General features: G+C 35.2%; 1 protein-coding gene across 1 annotated transcript in view; it reads right to left on the bottom strand.

Annotated features, from left to right (window-relative positions):
- LOC105486117 (ankyrin repeat domain containing 50) overlaps window positions 1–17,950 on the bottom strand; it is a 43,945-nt gene that overhangs the window by 22,975 nt on the left and 3,020 nt on the right. The window lies entirely within an intron of this gene.

Here is a 17,950-nt window from a genome sequence, read left to right as displayed (position 1 = left end):
TTAAATGGGCAGAAGATTAAAACAGACAATTTAGAGAGGAAGACAGGGGTGTCAAATAAACACAAAAACATGCTCAGCATCATCAGTCATTAGAGAAGTTAAAATTAAAACCACAGTGTGATACCATTAGACACCTATTAGAATTGTGCAAATAAGTAAAATCCCGGACAACATCAAGTGCTGGCGCAGAGCAATGACAGCCATTTCCAACGGTACAACCACTTTGGAAAAGTCTGGCAGGTTTCCCAAAAAGTTAAAGCTACACCTACTGCATGACCCAGCAATCTCACTTCTAAGTATTTATCAAAATGAACTGAAAATATATGGCCACATGAAAATCTGCACATAAATGACATAAATGTTTACAGCAGCTTTATTTATAATCTCCCAATTAGAAACAGCATACAGGATCTTCTACTGGCGAAGGGATAAACTAACTGTGGCATATTCATACAACAGAGTATCACTCAGTCATAAGAGAAAAAACAAAAAAGAAAAAAAAGACTACGGTTGATTCGCACAACAGCATGGGTGAATCCTAAACGAATTTTCTAAGTTGAAGAACCCAGTTCCAAAAGGATGCACATACTATTGCATTTATATGACACATGGAAAAAGTAAAACTATTATAGAAATAAAATTTACGTCAGTGTTTGCCAGAGGTTGGAGTGGGGGAAGGAGTTTACTAAAAAGTTCAGCAAGTAGGAATTGTTGGGGTGATGGAACTGCTCTGTATCACAACTAGGTGGATCCATGACTCCATGCATCTATCAAAATTATAAAACTGTACTCTACAAACAGTAAATTTTACTTATGAAAACTGAAAATAACGCAAAAGTATTACTTGTTAATGTTTCGCTGAAACACAAAAGACACAGCTTGGTACTACCAGGGAGTCAGGATATTCAGAACTCAGAAGATTATGTCCTTCATATGTGTAATATGGAGTAAGTCATTGTCAATGAGTTGCCCTCTTTCCAGTTGGTACTCTGAGGTTCTTCTGAACAGACCAATGCTCTTAGATCAGATCATTAACACTGAAGTCAGTGAAGCCCATCTAGACCTACCAGGATGCTGAATCAAACTATAGGATTCTGTTTTCCAGGATCTGATCAACAACTGGCGCCTTATCAATTTCTCTAACCTCTTCAGCCCTGCGCTTGGTTCTTTAAACAGATCCTCCCTTTGGCCGTAGAACCTTCATACATGCTGGTCCCTTACCTATTATAATTTCCACTCCTCCTTACTTCAACGTTTTTATTATTCTTTAGAAATCAGCACTCATTCAGAAAGGTCTTTCCTGACATTTCTCACCCGACAACCCAAACTAGGTAAAGTTCTCTACATATACACTCCTACAACATCCATGAAAGCCCTTATAACAAGTGTAATTAATCAAGTAACTAAGAAATTGGCAGTTCAGCATCCACTTTCAAAAACTTTGGGAGAGAAGGAACCACCTACATATTATTCACCACTGCATTTCCAGCAGCTAGCACAGAACTTCACACAAAGTGGATGATTTATAAATATTTATGGAATGAATGAATGAATGGGTTTATTTCATTATTGATATACAGAACAGTGCTTATTCATTCCAGTGTCATGCCTTTAAGATTAAACAAAAACAACAGTCCACTGTTGGCTTGCATTCAGCTCCTAGGTGCTTGTGATGGTTCATTTTGTGTGTCAACTTGACTGGGCCACACGGTGCCAAGACATTGGTCATATATTAATCCAGGTATGTCTGTGAGGGTGTTTCCGCATGAAATTGACATTTGAATGGGTAGATTGAGTAAAGCAGATTGTCCTTCCTAATGTGGGTGCTGGCCTTCATCCAATCAAGGATTGAATACAACAAAAGGCTAACCCTTCCACCTGACTCCATGAGGTGGGACATCAGTCCTTTTCTGCCTTTGGTCCTGAAAAATCAGCTCTTCTTGGGTCTTGAGACTGCTGGCTTTCATAATGGAATTCACACCATTAGCTCTCCTGATTTTCAGGCCTCCGGACTCCACTGAAATGAAACTAGTGGCTCTCCTGGGTTTGCAGCTTGTTGACTACAGGTCTTAGGATTTCTTAGCCCCAAAATTATGAGAGTTAATTCCTTACAATAAATCTCCTTAAATACATATATGGCTCTGTTTCTCTGGAGAATCATAATACAGGGCTTACTGCAAAAATTTCCCTTCATATAGGTTACTTTCTTAAATTTATTCTTACATAATTTGTGTTTTTTAAAATGTGTATTCTGTATCTTACACTTATACCTACAAAACATTTATATCTTCCCATGTATTTTTGCAGTATTAGTCTATTCTTACCATACTCCAAAGTACTAAATAAAAGTCTCCTACAAACAGTGCAATATGGATGAAAAATGTACTTTTATCTGGGAAAAACTGTGTGCCTCTAGTGAAAGGTCCTAAAATTAGGGCAGAAGAGAAAACTAATGCAACAGCAATCCCAAATTACTGATCACTGATTTCTACTTGAAAGCAGTACACAAGTTGAGCATTCCTATTCCAAAAATCTGAAATACAAATCCAAAATGCTCCAAAATCTTAAACTTTTTGAGCACTGACATGATAACACAAGTGGAAAATTCCACACCTGACGTCATGGGACAAGCCGAAGTCAAAATGCAGGCATACCACACACAGTTTATTTGTGTTCCCAAGGGAAAAATAAAAAAAAATTACCTTCAGGCTATATGTATAAAGTGTAGATGACACATAAATGAATTTCATGTTTAGACTTAGGTCCCATCCCCAAGATTTCTCATTATGTATATGATAATATTCCAAAATCAAACAAAACATATATCCAAAATCTGAAACATTCTGACGCCATATATTTTGGATAAGGTATACTCAACTTGTATTAATTAAAGTTGCTTTGCATTCGGAAATGGATAATGAACCAAAACTCTCAAGTACTAAACACTCAGTATATAGACACTGAAATACATGTTTGCAAAGTGACTTAACTGGTAAATATTTTAAAGCAATTTGGCTTTCTGGAGGGAGGTAATGGTTGGGGGGATATAATGCATTTGTCTTTTAAATTAAATATATGTGTAATGTATGTTGATTAATTTTCTTCTTCAGGAAGTCAAGATAAATATAAAAATGGAAAATAAACACAATCATCCTGCTATGTTTAAATTGAGCCCCTCCCAAAATTCACGTTAAAATCCTAACCCCCAATGTGATGGTATAAGAGGCAGGGCCTGTAGGAGGCAATTAAGTCATGAGGGAGAAACTTCATGTATGGTATTAATGTTCTAAAAGAGACCCCAGAGAGCTAGCTCATCCCTTTTATACCATGTGATGGCACAACACTGCAAGAAGGAGCCATCTATGAACAAAGAAACAGGACCTGACCAGACTTCAAATCTGCCCATATCTTCAGCTTGGACTTTCCAGTATCCAGAACCTAAAGAAATAAACACCGTTGCTTATAAGCTGCCTAGACTATTGCATTTTGTTTTAGCAGCCTGTATGGACTAAGACACAAACTGACATTTATGCCTAGAATATGTAGAAGCACGATCTTTATGAATTTACCCATTTATTCCTCACCCAAATCCTGTAAATTAGATACTAGTATCACTTCCATTTCACAGATGAAGAAACAAAGGTTTTGAGGGTAATAGCTTGCTAAGTGAGACAAGTAGTAAATGGCAGAAGAAATAGAATTCTCTTCATTTCAAAGTTCCTCTTCTTAATTATTGTGTTAAATTGCTTCTGCAAACATCAAAGAGTATAAGATAAGAGCGTGGTCCAATATTAAACAAGGAAGTTCTTAAAACCTGGCTAAACCAGGAAAGTGATGCTAATTTTTTAGCAATTAAATTAGCTGAAAATATTTTTGCGGAAGAAATAATATTGTAATGTTTAAGGTCTTCTAACTGAATATGCTACTTTTCAAATTTCACTTTTCTGAGGGTATTAAACATTCCTGTTTGTTTGCTACAAATTCTTTACTAAAAATCACTTATCTCAATACTGAAATTCCAGAAAAATCAATAGATGGTAGGTGTTTGAAATAATTTTGCTGAAATTATTATATAATTAGTATCAAGGGTCTAATTACCTACAGCTCCTGAATTCACTAAATCTGAATCTGTAATTACTTGTGATATATCAGAATGCTTTTTCTGTATATCTGAAGACTGCTCTGATAAGTTTCATTTTATTCAGTTATCCCTTATACTATGCTAAATGCAGAATCATGATTTTTAACCAAAAATATCCTCCAATTTAATGGTTTTCAATTGTAAATATCCATATTTTTTTCTACATTTATTACCAGTTACCTTGATATTTATGGGATTTAAAAAATTATACAACATTAGCAGTTTATCCATTCTGAATTCTGAAGCCTGAAATATCATTACTACCTAGAAGGTAAACTCTAAATGCACGTTTTGATGCTAAATTTAAATAAATAGTAATGAGATTTGTTTTGATGTTAAATTTCATCTAGAAACTAAACTTTCTAAAATAGTTGAGGAGTATATGCTGACACATCTGCCTATCACTTTGTTAACCAAAGGATTAAATTCTTGCAAAAAGCCAGGTATTAAAAATATGTTTTTATATAAGATGAGAAGTAGAAAAAGTAAAGCACTAACAATTCTTACTCAATATATCTTGTTTTATTTTGGAAAAACAAACCTAGACCTTCTTTTCTTAGGAGCAAAATTACCCATCCAATAAAGTAAAGCAAGTGGAACAGGAAAAAAAAAAAAAAAAAATCAGGCAATACAATTAATACTTTCAATCAGGGAACAAATATTATCTATGCATTTACCAGGATAAAAAACTAGTAAGTAAAATTGATAATTAAAATTAGTCCAGGAGTTTGGCCCAAATGTAAAACACAATTTGTCTCTAAATTTTGGACTAAGGCATAGTAATTTCCTGGTTTTACGAACTGTCTCCCCTTTGTTAAAACACAGCAGGAAAATATGGAATTGAAAATAAAAAGAAAAATATAGCCAGTCAAGAATAAGATAAACATTTCAAAGTATCAGAAATGAAAAAGAGGCATAACAAGACAAAATCTCTAGCTTGCCAAGAAAGTATGCAAGGCAACCTAGAGATTTGCTGATGGAAGTAAAGGGAATATAAGTTCTCCCACTTCTAGCAACAGGACTCAGGCTCAGTTTGGAACTAGGAGCTGGAGCTAGGGCATGTCCTATTAATAATGAAAGAAAGATGAAACAAAAAGCACTGCTGACTACCACCCAGGGCTATGGCTTTTAAGAAGCAGCAGGGAGCACACAAAGTTAGTCTCAATGGAGACAGGAACTGAACCTAAAAAGATCATGGGTCAGTGACTGAATTTACAAAATCGTTAGTATCGGCTTGGAGTAAGAACTTCATATCTCAATTTTTAGCCCTCATTCAGGATCATACTGGGGATGGGGAATGGTGGAGGCAATCAATAACAATTAGACAGAGCAGGAAGAGCAAAGAGGTAGAAATGGTAATAGAGAGGAAATCCAAAAGAGAGTGAAAAAAATTACAAAACTTATAATGCCCAGAAAGAGAGCAACAAAATCAATGATCAGAATATGAATTCATATCCAAATTAATTTATAAAACTCCTAAAGATTTAAAAGAAAATGTATTTGTAATAAGTATAAAATTAATTTTTTTAAAAAAATTATTTTACAAAGGTACAAATCCAATAAAATTGGAAAGAGCCAGAGAAATCTTGTTTATAGGAACTTCTACTGCCAGACAAAATGTAGTAGGTGGCAGCAGCCCAAAACTTCCATTGCAAGAACTAGAAAAAAAATGAATAAATTACAAAATTTATATTTTTCAAGATATGAGAGGGCTTGTTGAAGCAAGAAGATAAGATGAATTAGAATTTCAGAAGATAGGAGCTCTTCCAAAGTGAGCAAAAGAATGACCTGCTAATTTATTCTCAGGGGTTATTTGCTAATTTGGGAGGCCTATACTGATTTTAGTTACAGACTAAGAATCAGATTTGGCTCACCCTGAGGGACTCTACAGGAGAACCAAACCAGCAAAGCTTTCAAGAAGTCAGTTAAATTCCTTTTATAGTGCAAACGTATGGTGTCCTGAACACGAGACTGAACTTCTTCAACGCACGTCTACTTAAATTCTGGGCCATGCTTAAAAAGTTGGGCAACTTGGCCAACTGCATCTAAAACCCAATATGAAATCTCTCGTAGTATCTTGGAAACAAAATTCTGCTAAAGGGAAGGTGCTTACTTTAAGCACGTAACTCAGGAGATTTGCAAGAATTTGAAGGTATAAGGGGCAGGAAGCTAAAGAGCTAAACATAATTTCTTATGTTGCGGGGAAGAACTGAATTACCAAGGGTCTTTCAGAGCTGAAAAGGCTCTTCTGACTCTCCAACCAAAAGCTTAAGTGAACCACATAAAAATAATAGAAATAAACCAAGGATCTTAGTAACATTATAAAAAAGTACCAGCTCAGCTTAATGCCTGACTGCATCAGCCCCTCACCCTATCTGTCCAAGGTTTTCTTGTTGTTGTTCCTTTGTTTTAATTAGCCTTTTCTGATAAAAGACATCACCTGGAAATCTACAATCATTTAACACACTATCAGACATAAAATAAAAAGTTATTAAACAGAAAAAAGTCAGGATTATAGATTGATAATCTAGAGAAAAAAGAGATAACAGATGCAGAGGAATAATCCAAATACTTTAGTTAGTATAAACTAAAATAACCATGAATAATATTTCAAGAAAGTTGAGTAGATGGATCAAAATAGATAACTGAAAGAATTATAATTTAAAAATGTAACCTATAAAAATAATGAAATAAAATTCCATTCTAGAACTAAAAAATATATAATATTTGACATTAGGAACCCTGAATGTATTCAACACCACTCTCATTAGAACAGAAGACAGGATTAGAAATTCAAAACAAGTTGATAGAAAATACCCAAACTGAAGCACAGATAAAAGAAAGAGAAAACAGAAAAAATGAAAAAGATGTGTGGAACACAGTTAAAAGGTACAACATATATGCAACTGTGGTCCCCAAAGAAAAAGAATGAATAAACTAGAGACACTATACGATCTGAAGAAGTAATAGATTAAGGCTTTTCCAAACTTATGAAAAGCATCAATCCACAGATTTAAGAAATTCAATAAATATAAAATAGAAAAAACATGAAGAAACCACATTTTGGCATCTCATGCCAGAAATCCAAAGACCGAAACCCTTAAAAGGAGCCAGAGAAAAAAGGCATTATCTCCAAAGGAGAAAAAAATAACACTTTAAGAAACTTTTCAACAGAAACTAAAATTAAAAAGATTTGCAAAACATGAAAAACAATGCCATTCTTTTAAGTTTTTTTTGTCTTGGAGAATATAGTTATCCTTTTATTTAAATGTTATTTATATTAACATGTAATGATTATTAAATATATGAATGTATTTAAATTTTATCAGTTTAAATTTCAAATATAGCAAATACATATTGATAGACATAACTGGCATAAAAGTTATTTGAGGATCTCAATACTTTTCACACCCCACATCCGTCATATCAATCTTGAAACATAAATTAGGGTACACTTTTCACTTGCACTGATACTTCACCAAATCAAATCCAAGCACCACTGTCTCTCCCTTCAATTACTGCACTGGTGCTTACTGGTTTCCTCAGAAGGATAAAATCGCTATTTACTAAAAACGAAAAGACTAAGGGAGCAGTAAGATGTGGGATGGAAGTCAGAAGTCTAATTTTGAACATGTTCAACATTAGAAATCTAAGCAAAGAAGTTGAGTAAGCAATTAGATTTATAGGTCTAGATTCAGAGAAGAGGTCATGGCTGCATAAATAAAATTGGGTCCACTGAGAGACAGTTGATAATTAAGGCCATCAATGAGCTTTATGTAAGAAGCAAATGTAAACAAAGAAAAGCCAAGATTTTTACCCTGATGTATTTCAAAATCAAAGGTTGGTGCTATGGTTGAGTGTTCCTGCCAAAACTCATGTTGGAAGCTAAATTCTCAGTATAGCAATGTTGGGAGGTGGTTGCTTTAAGAGGTGAATAGGTTATTAAGGTAGATTAATACGTTTCTCTTTAGATTCGATCTCCAGGGAATTGATTAGTTCCCAAGAAAGCAGGTAAGTTATAAAGTGAGGTTGCCTCTAGTGTGAGTTCCCTTTGCATGCACCTGCTTCCCCTTCCACTTCTCTGCCATGCTGTCACATAGCACAAGGCCCTCATCAGAAGCCAGGCAGATACCAGCACCATGCTCCTGGATTTTCCAGCAACCAGAGTTATGAGCCAAACAAACCTCTTTTCTTTAAAAATTACCGAGCCTGCCGGGCGCGGTGGCTCACGCCTGTAATCCCAGCACTTTGGGAGGCCGAGGCGGGCGGATCACAAGGTCAGGAGATCGAGACCACGGTGAAACCCCGTCTCTACTAAAAATATAAAAAATTAGCCGGGCGAGGTGGCAGGCGCCTGTAGTCCCAGCTACTCGGGAGGCTGAGGCAGGAGAATGGCGTGAACCCGGGAGGCGGAGCTTGCAGTGAGCCGAGATCGCGCCACTGCACTCCAGCCTGGGCGACAGTGCGAGACTCCGTCTCAAAAAAAAAAAAAAAAAAAAAAAAAAAAAAAAATTACCGAGCCTTAGGTATTCTGTTATAGAAGCACTAAATAGACTAATACGGTTGGTAACATATGAAGAAAAAGTTGCTGGTATAAGAGGAAAGAACCAAGTGAGAAAGTGAAGAAAGTGTTGCTAGAAGTGGGGTGTGGTGGGGGGTGGGTAGCAGGAGATAAGTTATGTAAGATATTTCTGCTGCATTGAGTATTGAGCATTGGATTTAGCAACATGGAGGTCTTGGAATACTTATAGAGTGGAAAATAAAGCTTGATTATACTCTAATGGGATCATGAATGCATGAAAGAAACAATAGTAAATATAGACAGAATTTTTTGAAGCATTTGCTATAAAAGGGAACAGTGAAGTTGAGTAGTAGTTGAACAATGATATAGGTTGGGGGAGTGTTTTAAAAAGGCTACTAGTACGGGATATTTGAATAATGATGGGAAAGGGTAAAGTGCTTAAATATGTCATTGAGTAAGTGAGATGGGATGGGATCTGGTAAATAAGTGAATGGAAAAGGAGCATGGATGGTTTAACCATAGTTAGAGTGTAGATCCATACTCTACAACCATAATTAATGTAAGGCAGACTATGTAGATATAAATGCAGGAGGGTTAGTACAGTAGATGTTCCAGTAAATGTGTAGATGTTCTCTTCTAAATATATATATGTGTGTGTGTATATATGCTATTTACTTTTATTTACTTTATTATATGTATATATATGCTATTTTATTTTATTTACTTTTTATTATATAGGAAGATAAGTTGACAGCTAAGAGTAAGGGTTGGGAGGTGGGCAGGGAAATAGAGGTTGAGAAGACAGAAGTGTGAAATGGTGAAGTTGGCGAGCAAGGGAATGGAAAGTGTTTCTCAGAGTGTGGTATGGGGACCCTAGAAGACTCTGAGAACTTTCCAAGGGGTCTGTGAGGTCAAAATTATTTTCAAAGAAATATTAATATCATATTTGCTTGTTTCACTCTCATTTTCTTCTGAAGGTATGGTGCAGCTTCCAGGGACTATATCATGTAAGGTATTGTAAGAGACTGAATGTCCAAACAGTCCAACTGGGATTTTTGTTAGGATTGTATTGAATCTATAGGTTATTTTGTGGGAATTAGCCTGTTTACAATATTGAATCCTCTAATCCATAAAAATGATATACTCCTCCATTTACTTTTCTTCGGTTTTCTTAATGTTTTCATTTCCAGTGTACAGACTGAACACATCTGTGATTAATCACCAAGCATTTGACTTGTTTTGTGTTATTGTAAAAGAAAATTGTCTGTAAATGTATTAAAGAAGTTTGAAAACTGTTGCTATAGAATAAAAAATGTACAAAACTAGAGTTTGTAACAAGTATGTGTGTATACCTATATATCTCCCCTTATGGTCAAACTACATAGATTTTATAAAAAGTAAATTCATAAGAAAGGTCATCTATGGGGTGTGTGTGAGTAGAGTAGATCTGAATTAGAAAGGATACCCAGGGACTTTAAGTGTGGATTATTTGTTCTTTAAAACAAGACAGAAAACTCAGATTAGAAGCAGATATGACCAAAAAAAAAAAAAAGAAAAAAAAAAAAGAGTAGGTATGTATGTTTGCTTTCCTGTTTACTTTCCCGTATCACTGAAATGCTTTAGGGGATGAAAACAATCTATCATTTCCCCAACAAATTGCTTATAAGGATTTCTTCTCCTCTGGGGCCATTAATTTTTCCCTTTCAATTCCTGTGACTTTCATTGTTTGTGATCTGTGTCCCTCTAAGCAGCAACTGAACCAACATATCAATTGAGATTGAATTCAAGTTTTTTCTCCTTTCCAAATAAATATTAATTTTAAGTGATAGTCTCAGAAAGAATGACAGCTATTCCACAGATGAAACTATGGATTTATGGAAGAGAGGCAAAAGGTGACCTCATACGACTCTCATCAAATAACATAAATCTAATGCTATTCAAAAGATTTTCCACTTGATAAAAATTAATTTCAACATAAATTTCAAAAGATACAAATACAATAACCAAAATAGGGTTTAAAATAAATCCTTTTCATCTATAACTATATAATCTACATGTATAAATTGTTCCACAAAAAACAACCATGGACTACTTAAAAACTGAACATGGCTAAAGCAGTAACAATTATCAGTGTGAACAAAATTATAATGTTTTAAATTAAAATATAAAGTTATTCATTAATTCAAGAAATAATTACTAAGTTCCAACTGTATTATAAGCCCTGGATACAAAGAGGACAAGAAAAGCAAATACTCTGTTGATGCCAATAGATGGGCAGAAAGTCAAAAGAAACAAATGCACAAAAGAGTTCCAGATCATGACAGATACTGAAAATTAAGAACAAAGACAGCTAAATGGGGTGATGTGATTTAAGACAATGACCGGCTAGGGGACTTCTAAAGACTCAGTGATTAAGGAAAGCTCTCTGAGGAGACAATGTTAAAGATGGTACCTAAATGACAATAGGGCAAATAGCCATATAAAAATGTGCTGGCTGGAACATGGCCTATTTCAGAACATAATAAGGGCAATGTCAATGAAGAGCAATGTGCAAGAATAAAGCAGTACAGGTTAAAGTCAAAGGCTAGGCAAGGGTAGACCATGTACATACAGCTTAGGATTTATTCTAAACATACTAAGAAGCCACTGTCAGGTTTTAAGCAGGGAAGTAACAAGATCTGATAACTTTGCTTTGTGAAAAAAAGAGAAACAACAATAATAGCAAGATGAGCAGTTAGGAGTTTAGTGCAGTAATAGACCAGGCAACAGAAAATGGGAGTAGTAGTGTTGGAGATAGAGAGAAGTGGAGGTATTTGTTTTATCTTGGAGACAGAACCAAAGTATTTAGTGGATTGAATGTAGATGATGAATGAAATCGACGAATCAATGGTGACTCCTATATTTACGATAAAAATTAATGACTTCCCATTTTAAATATTTAACTTTTGTATCGTTAGCTATTTTCACAATAGTGGTATATCATAAACACCCCAAAACTCTGTGGCTTAAAGTAACAATCATTTTAGCTTTCTTCTGCATCTCTGCTCTTCGTGATTTACTCTTGGGTTGGAGACAAGTTGCAGGTTGGGTCCCATCTGCTCCAAAGCTCTCTCCTGTTCCTTGGATCAGCAGCCTAGAAAGATCTTGTCCTTCTCACTGTGGTGGCAGAAGCACGAGAAGACAAGCTCAACTTTAAGCTTCTGTTTGGGTCATGTCTGTTAATCCACTGGCCAAAGCAAACCTTAACGGCTGAGCCAGAAGGAAAAGATAGAGAAATACACCTTTTTTTTGTTTGTTTTTTGAGACGGAGTGTTGCTCTTGTTGCCCATGCTGGAGTGCAGTGGTGTGATTTCAGCTCACTGCAACCTCCGCTTCCCGGTTTAAGTGATTCTCCTGCTTCAGCCTCCCGAGTAGGTGGGATGACAGGCATGCACTACCACGCCCAGCTAATTTTGTACTGTTAGTAGAGACGGGGTTTCTCCATGTTGGTCAGGCTGGTCTCGAACTCCCGACCTCAGGCGATCTGCCCACCTTGGCCTCCCAAAGTGCTGGGATTATAGGCGTGAGCCACCGCGCCCCACCAAGAAGTACACTTTTCCTCTAGTGAAAGGACCTGCAATCTCTTATGGCAAAGACCGCTAGTAGATGGAGGTACAAAGAATAGAGACAAAAATAGAGACAAATGAGAGAACTGTAAAAGGCTACTAGTTTCTGGAAAGTTCCAAATTATTCTTCAAGATAACCATGAGGAATATGTAATTCTTCTTAATACTTAGCTCTAGTAAGCAATTACATAAACATTTTCAAATTCTACTTCATCATTAAAGACTACACTTAGCTAAACACGTGTATAGTAGAAAGAAAATGGCATTAGAAATATTTCTGAGATTAGGTTAGCATAATAGACATGGGTTTGAAATTTAAAACAATGAAAATTATATGGTCAAAGACACTACTAAAACAACTAGAGGGTAAAGACAGGCAACCAATTGGAATACACTTCAAAGTGATTTGTTCATTTGTTTGTTTATAGAGATGGGGTCTCACTGTGTTGCCAGGCTGGTCTCGAACTCCTAGGTTCAAGCGATCCTTCCACCTCAGTCTCCCACATGTGTGAGCAACCACACCCAGCCAAAGAGATTTTTAAAAACAAAAAATAAATATTTAGTTACCTTATTTCATAAAAATCAAACTATTTTACTTCACAAAATTGAAAAAGGCAAAATTGCTAAAAACAAAGTAGAGACCTAAAAGCAAACTGCAAAAAAATCAAATTCTCAACATATATCAAACAAAAGCTTCATATCTCTACTGTTCATATAAAGGTTTTACTAAATGCTAAGAAAAATAAGAATGTTCTCACTTGTCCATGCTCCCTAGATGCTTTAATACGTTTCATAGACTTAAAAATAATTCTTGAAAGAATGAAAGAGCATAATGTGCTCTGTTGAGGTTATAGAAATACACGTTAGATGAGGCATAACCAAATCATTAAAAGTTTCCAAAGCTAACCAGAGAAATGTGAATTTGATATGTGGGTTATCACAGGCTCAGAGGAATATCCTAAAGAAAACACTGTTTTAGTATGGCTAATTAGGCAACTGTGAGAAAAATGAATGAAGTAAGTAGATCAACCAGAATGGGTGAATAAAAATTGTAGATTAGGATAAATGAATTCAAGGACTATCCCAAGAAAAAGATTAAATATTTTAGAGTAGAATATTATGACAGAAGACAGTCAAAGAAAACTCCAGAATCCAGCCTAGGACAGTGCTTCTCAAAGCACTCTAATGCACACAGGATTCACTTAGGGATCTCATTAAAAGGCAGATTCTGATTCCCTAGACCTGAGAGTCTGCATTGCTAACAACCTCCCAGGTGATGCTAATACTGATGATCCTAAGATCACATTGTTTAGTAGAAAACTGCCTAGGAAATAAGAATAATTATAGAACTTAGGTAAGGCATCAGTTTTCCCGTATTTCTAGATAATAATCAAGCTTCCTATTATATGCTCTCTTATCCTGTTTCTTCCTTCTTAGCACTTATCAAAGGTGTGTTCATAACATGTATTCTTGTGACTATTTGTTCAATATATTTTACCTCACTTAACTTAGTGTTCTGCTTGGCTCAACACTTTAGCCCTAACGCTTAGCACATATCTAACACACAGTTGACACTGAATACTTGATAAGAAATAAATAAATCATCAATGAATAGAAATGCTTCAAGAGAAGCTAGTTTAAACATAGGTTAGTGAGGGACTACCAAGTGAAAGGATACATATTGATCAGAATGATAAGCAATTTTGATTGCTATCTTATTAGCAATCAAATCTGCATCAACAGCTTTATCTATGCATTGGTAGCCATGTAAGTAAATAAAATAACTGAAGGCATATGTGTAAAGAGAGAAGATCTAAGCTTGTGGGGCGAGAATGCAGAGGAAGGTCCACCAAAGAATGGAGTGAGTGGGAGATTCTGAAAGAAAAAAGTGCAAATAATGAAAACAATACCTAAAACACATCATTTAAAGGACAAAGGCAAATTGAGCAATAAGTTCACAGGCAATCATGCATAAACATCTTTTTGTAAATGTGTAGAGATGAAAGTTAGATTTCAGTAAGCTAGGAAGAAACTGATGGGGAAGAGGAAGGGAAACTGATAGGGAAGAGGAAGCAGCACTTACAGATACAAACTCTAGACAGTATGAGAGCAAATTCTGGAAGTGATAAAAAATATAGCATTTTTTTTGGAGGAATAGAAAACATATTTGTCTTTGAAAATGACTATAGGAGCCAGGCTGGCACATGTAAATACATGAACTGGTCCTGGTATAGAATAATATAGCATGGTGGAGACTGAACCAAATTAGAGCATGCAGAGCTCATAAGACAGCAGTTGACTTAAGTCTGTAAGATTACTGCCTCAAAGGAATGAGAACCCAGTATTGTCCAAATTTCCAGGTTTTTTTTTTTTTTTTTTAAGAAAAAGCAAAAATCTGGATATGTATACGAAATTTGCTGCATTAGGAAAAAAGCAAAACAAAACAAAACAAAATACTCAACTTGTAGAGCACCACTTCACTCTCTCTGGTCTAAAAGGAATCTGAGTTATCAAACAATAAATTAGATTGCAGAACAGAACTAAGAATGTGGCTGACTTCAAAGTTCTAAGTATGCAAACAGGAGCAATATGTTATGCCATTAGAGCAGAAGTGATTAGAGGTTGAGGACTGGTTCAGCAAATGATAAAGAGTACCAGGAACCAAAGGAAGCAGCACTTAGATTGAAATATAAAAGGAACAGACAAGCTAGAGTAAAAAGAAAAGATTTTCAGAAGGAAAAGTGAGAAGATTTGAATAAAAGGAAGTTTGTATCTTGAAGTAGAAAGGATATGGTTAAAAGTTGGAAACAATAGACCATTCAGTGAAACGTGATGATCTTTAGATTAAAAGACAAACATGTAAAGTTTTGATAATGAAATTATATTGATTAACTTATTTTATTTAAAATTTGAATAGTAATGGCACTTTAGAAGGATCTTTTAATTTGACAATACTTAAGAATAGATAATGACAGTTATCTTAAATAGCACTAGTTATACAAGATTGATTATGAATGTAATATATTTTGCCTTAAAAACATACAAGTGAGGGTAAGAAGGAGGCACACATTCCAGCCCCCTTCTGTTCTTGGCCCCTTTGTTGAGTGTGCCAAAAATACTTGGAGCCAGTTGAGACAGGAGATAGATATCTGGCCACTTAAAACTATCTGGACTAACGCCATATTAATATATGCTAAAGAACAGACAGTAGGTTAATATATTAATAATCACTATACCAGTCTGGTCTGCATTTAAAACTGACCTAAATCATGTAGCATTTCAATTTCCTTTCTTATTTAAGAGCTTCAGCCTTCTTTCAATTAGGTTCACACATATTCTAGATAAGCAAGTAGCATTATGCACTCATTCAAAAGACAGTCATTTAACAATTATTATATGCAAAGTGCTATATACAAAGCACCTTGGAAAATATAAAAAATTCATCAGTCATGAATAATGTCATGAAGAAGTATATGCCTAATAGGGAAGATAACAAAAGATATATGCATAAATAACTACAACACGGCCGGGCGCAGTGGCTCACGCCTGTAATCCCAGCACTCTGGGAGGCCGAGGCAGAAGAATCACGAGGTCAGGAGATCGAGATCCTGGCTAACACGGTGAAATAAATCCCATCTCTACTAAAAACACAAAAAATTGGCCGGGCATGGTGGTGGGCACCTATAGTTCCAGCTACTCGGGAGGCTGAGTCAGGAGAATGGCATGAACCCGAAAGGCGGAGCTTGCAGTGAGCCAAAATCGCACCACTGCACTTCAGCCTGGGCGACAGAGTGAGACTCTGTCTCAAAAACAAAAACAAAAAAACTGCAACACAAGCTACAAACCTAAACAGATATAAGTGAAGATCCATAAATACTCCCAGAGGAGGTAAGATTAGAAAGAATATTCATTCAAAGATTCCCATTTGACACACAAAACAAATGTCAGTATTTGGTCTCCTAGTTTGAATTCTTTTTCTAACAAGGCATACCGCCTTTTACCATTAGCACAAGTTTTCTATTAAACTCTCAAAACAGAGTTACTCATCTTTAATTCTTTATAGAAATTTTACTCCATTTACACTGAACCCATGGTATCCCTGAAGATGTTTAATTTTTCCTGTTAACATTACACAGAACAAAATATTTTTACCCAACACAGTAAAACTGACATCACGTATCTGGTCCTGCAGACTGTTAACAAGAAATAAAAGTGAGGTAATGACATACACTAAGAACAAAAATTTGTATTTCCCTGCACCACATCCTTTCAAATCTCCAAAATGACTTTTCTGTTCAAAGTCCAGAAAGGTGTTTCTGGTTGAACAAAATAGCTATCTTCTAAACCAGTCACAAAACCTAATGCTACTACCCTCCACTCCTCACTAACTTAGATGCTTGAGCTTTTTGTCAAAAATAATTGGAATGTTTTACAATTATAGGGCTACTAGGAGTCCACCTCTAACACTAACTCTAGAAAAGACACCGTCAATGCAAAATATACAAAGTTTTGCACTAAAGGCCTAAAGGGGAGGCAGAATTAAAGAAATCAGCCTTTGGCTCTCAAAATAAGTAGTAAGTAAAAATATAAACATCAACTTAGTTTCAGCAATGAGGAAATAAAATATTGTAAACAAATTAACAATAGTATTGTACTTTAGCCAGATACGAAAAATAAAAATGAAAAAAAGATATCAATGTGTCTTCACATCATTCCCTTTAGCAGATCACCAAATTCTATTAATGTTTAAATGTTCATGTGTTTCACGAACCCTATAACAAGTATTTACTCTGATGGTTATTTCTCTTTATATGAATAAGATAAATATTAATGTTAGAATTTGAGTTCCATGAAGGCAGAATTCTGTTTGTTCTATTGCCTGATTTATCTCCAGCTGAATTCTATCTAACACACAGAAGGTTCTTAATAAATAACGCAGATGAACTATGCTTAAAACACATAACACTCTCATTATTTGTCATACAAATTGATGAATGCCAGAAGAAATTTTGTGACAACTAAATCTAAGAAACTATAGAATATACTATACCATGTGAGAAGGGAAGAAAGCGGCAATGCTTCACTAAGATGAAGTTCCTTTCACTCTTCCTTAATTATCATGAACTAGTGATTAACAAATGACCATTTAGCCATACAATTTCATGTATTATGTATTCTATCTACTATCATTAGGCATAAAAAAAAATTAAAGAAAGCTAGGAAGTAAACTGAAGAAAAGTGGATTTAAAAAGCATCAAGTAAATAACTTCTCTGCAATTTCCCCAGCTTTGTGAATCTGTGAATAACAGATTTTTCATTATCAACTTTCTGTAACTATTAAATAGTTCCACACATGAATACAGATGCTCCTTAACCTATGATGGGATTATGCCCTGATAAACCCATTGTATGTTGAAAATATCTTGAGTCAAAAATGCATGTAATAACTCTCAACCTACCAAACATCATAGCTTAGCCAACCCTACCTTAAGCATGCTCAGAATACTTACATTAGTCTACACTTGAGCAAAATCATCTAACACAGTTTATTTTATAACGAAGCGCTGAATATATCATGTAATTTATTGAATACTATATTGAAAGTAAAAAACAGAACAGTTGTATGGGTACTCTAAGGTTTCTACCAAATACATATTGCTTTCTCACCATCCTAAAGTCAAA

This window comes from Macaca nemestrina, chromosome 3, assembly GCF_043159975.1.
Source record: "Macaca nemestrina isolate mMacNem1 chromosome 3, mMacNem.hap1, whole genome shotgun sequence".
NCBI classification, from domain to species: Eukaryota; Metazoa; Chordata; class Mammalia; order Primates; family Cercopithecidae; genus Macaca; species Macaca nemestrina.
The sequence above is the reverse complement of the archived record's forward strand: the minus strand, read 5'-3'. Positions and strand labels throughout refer to the sequence as shown.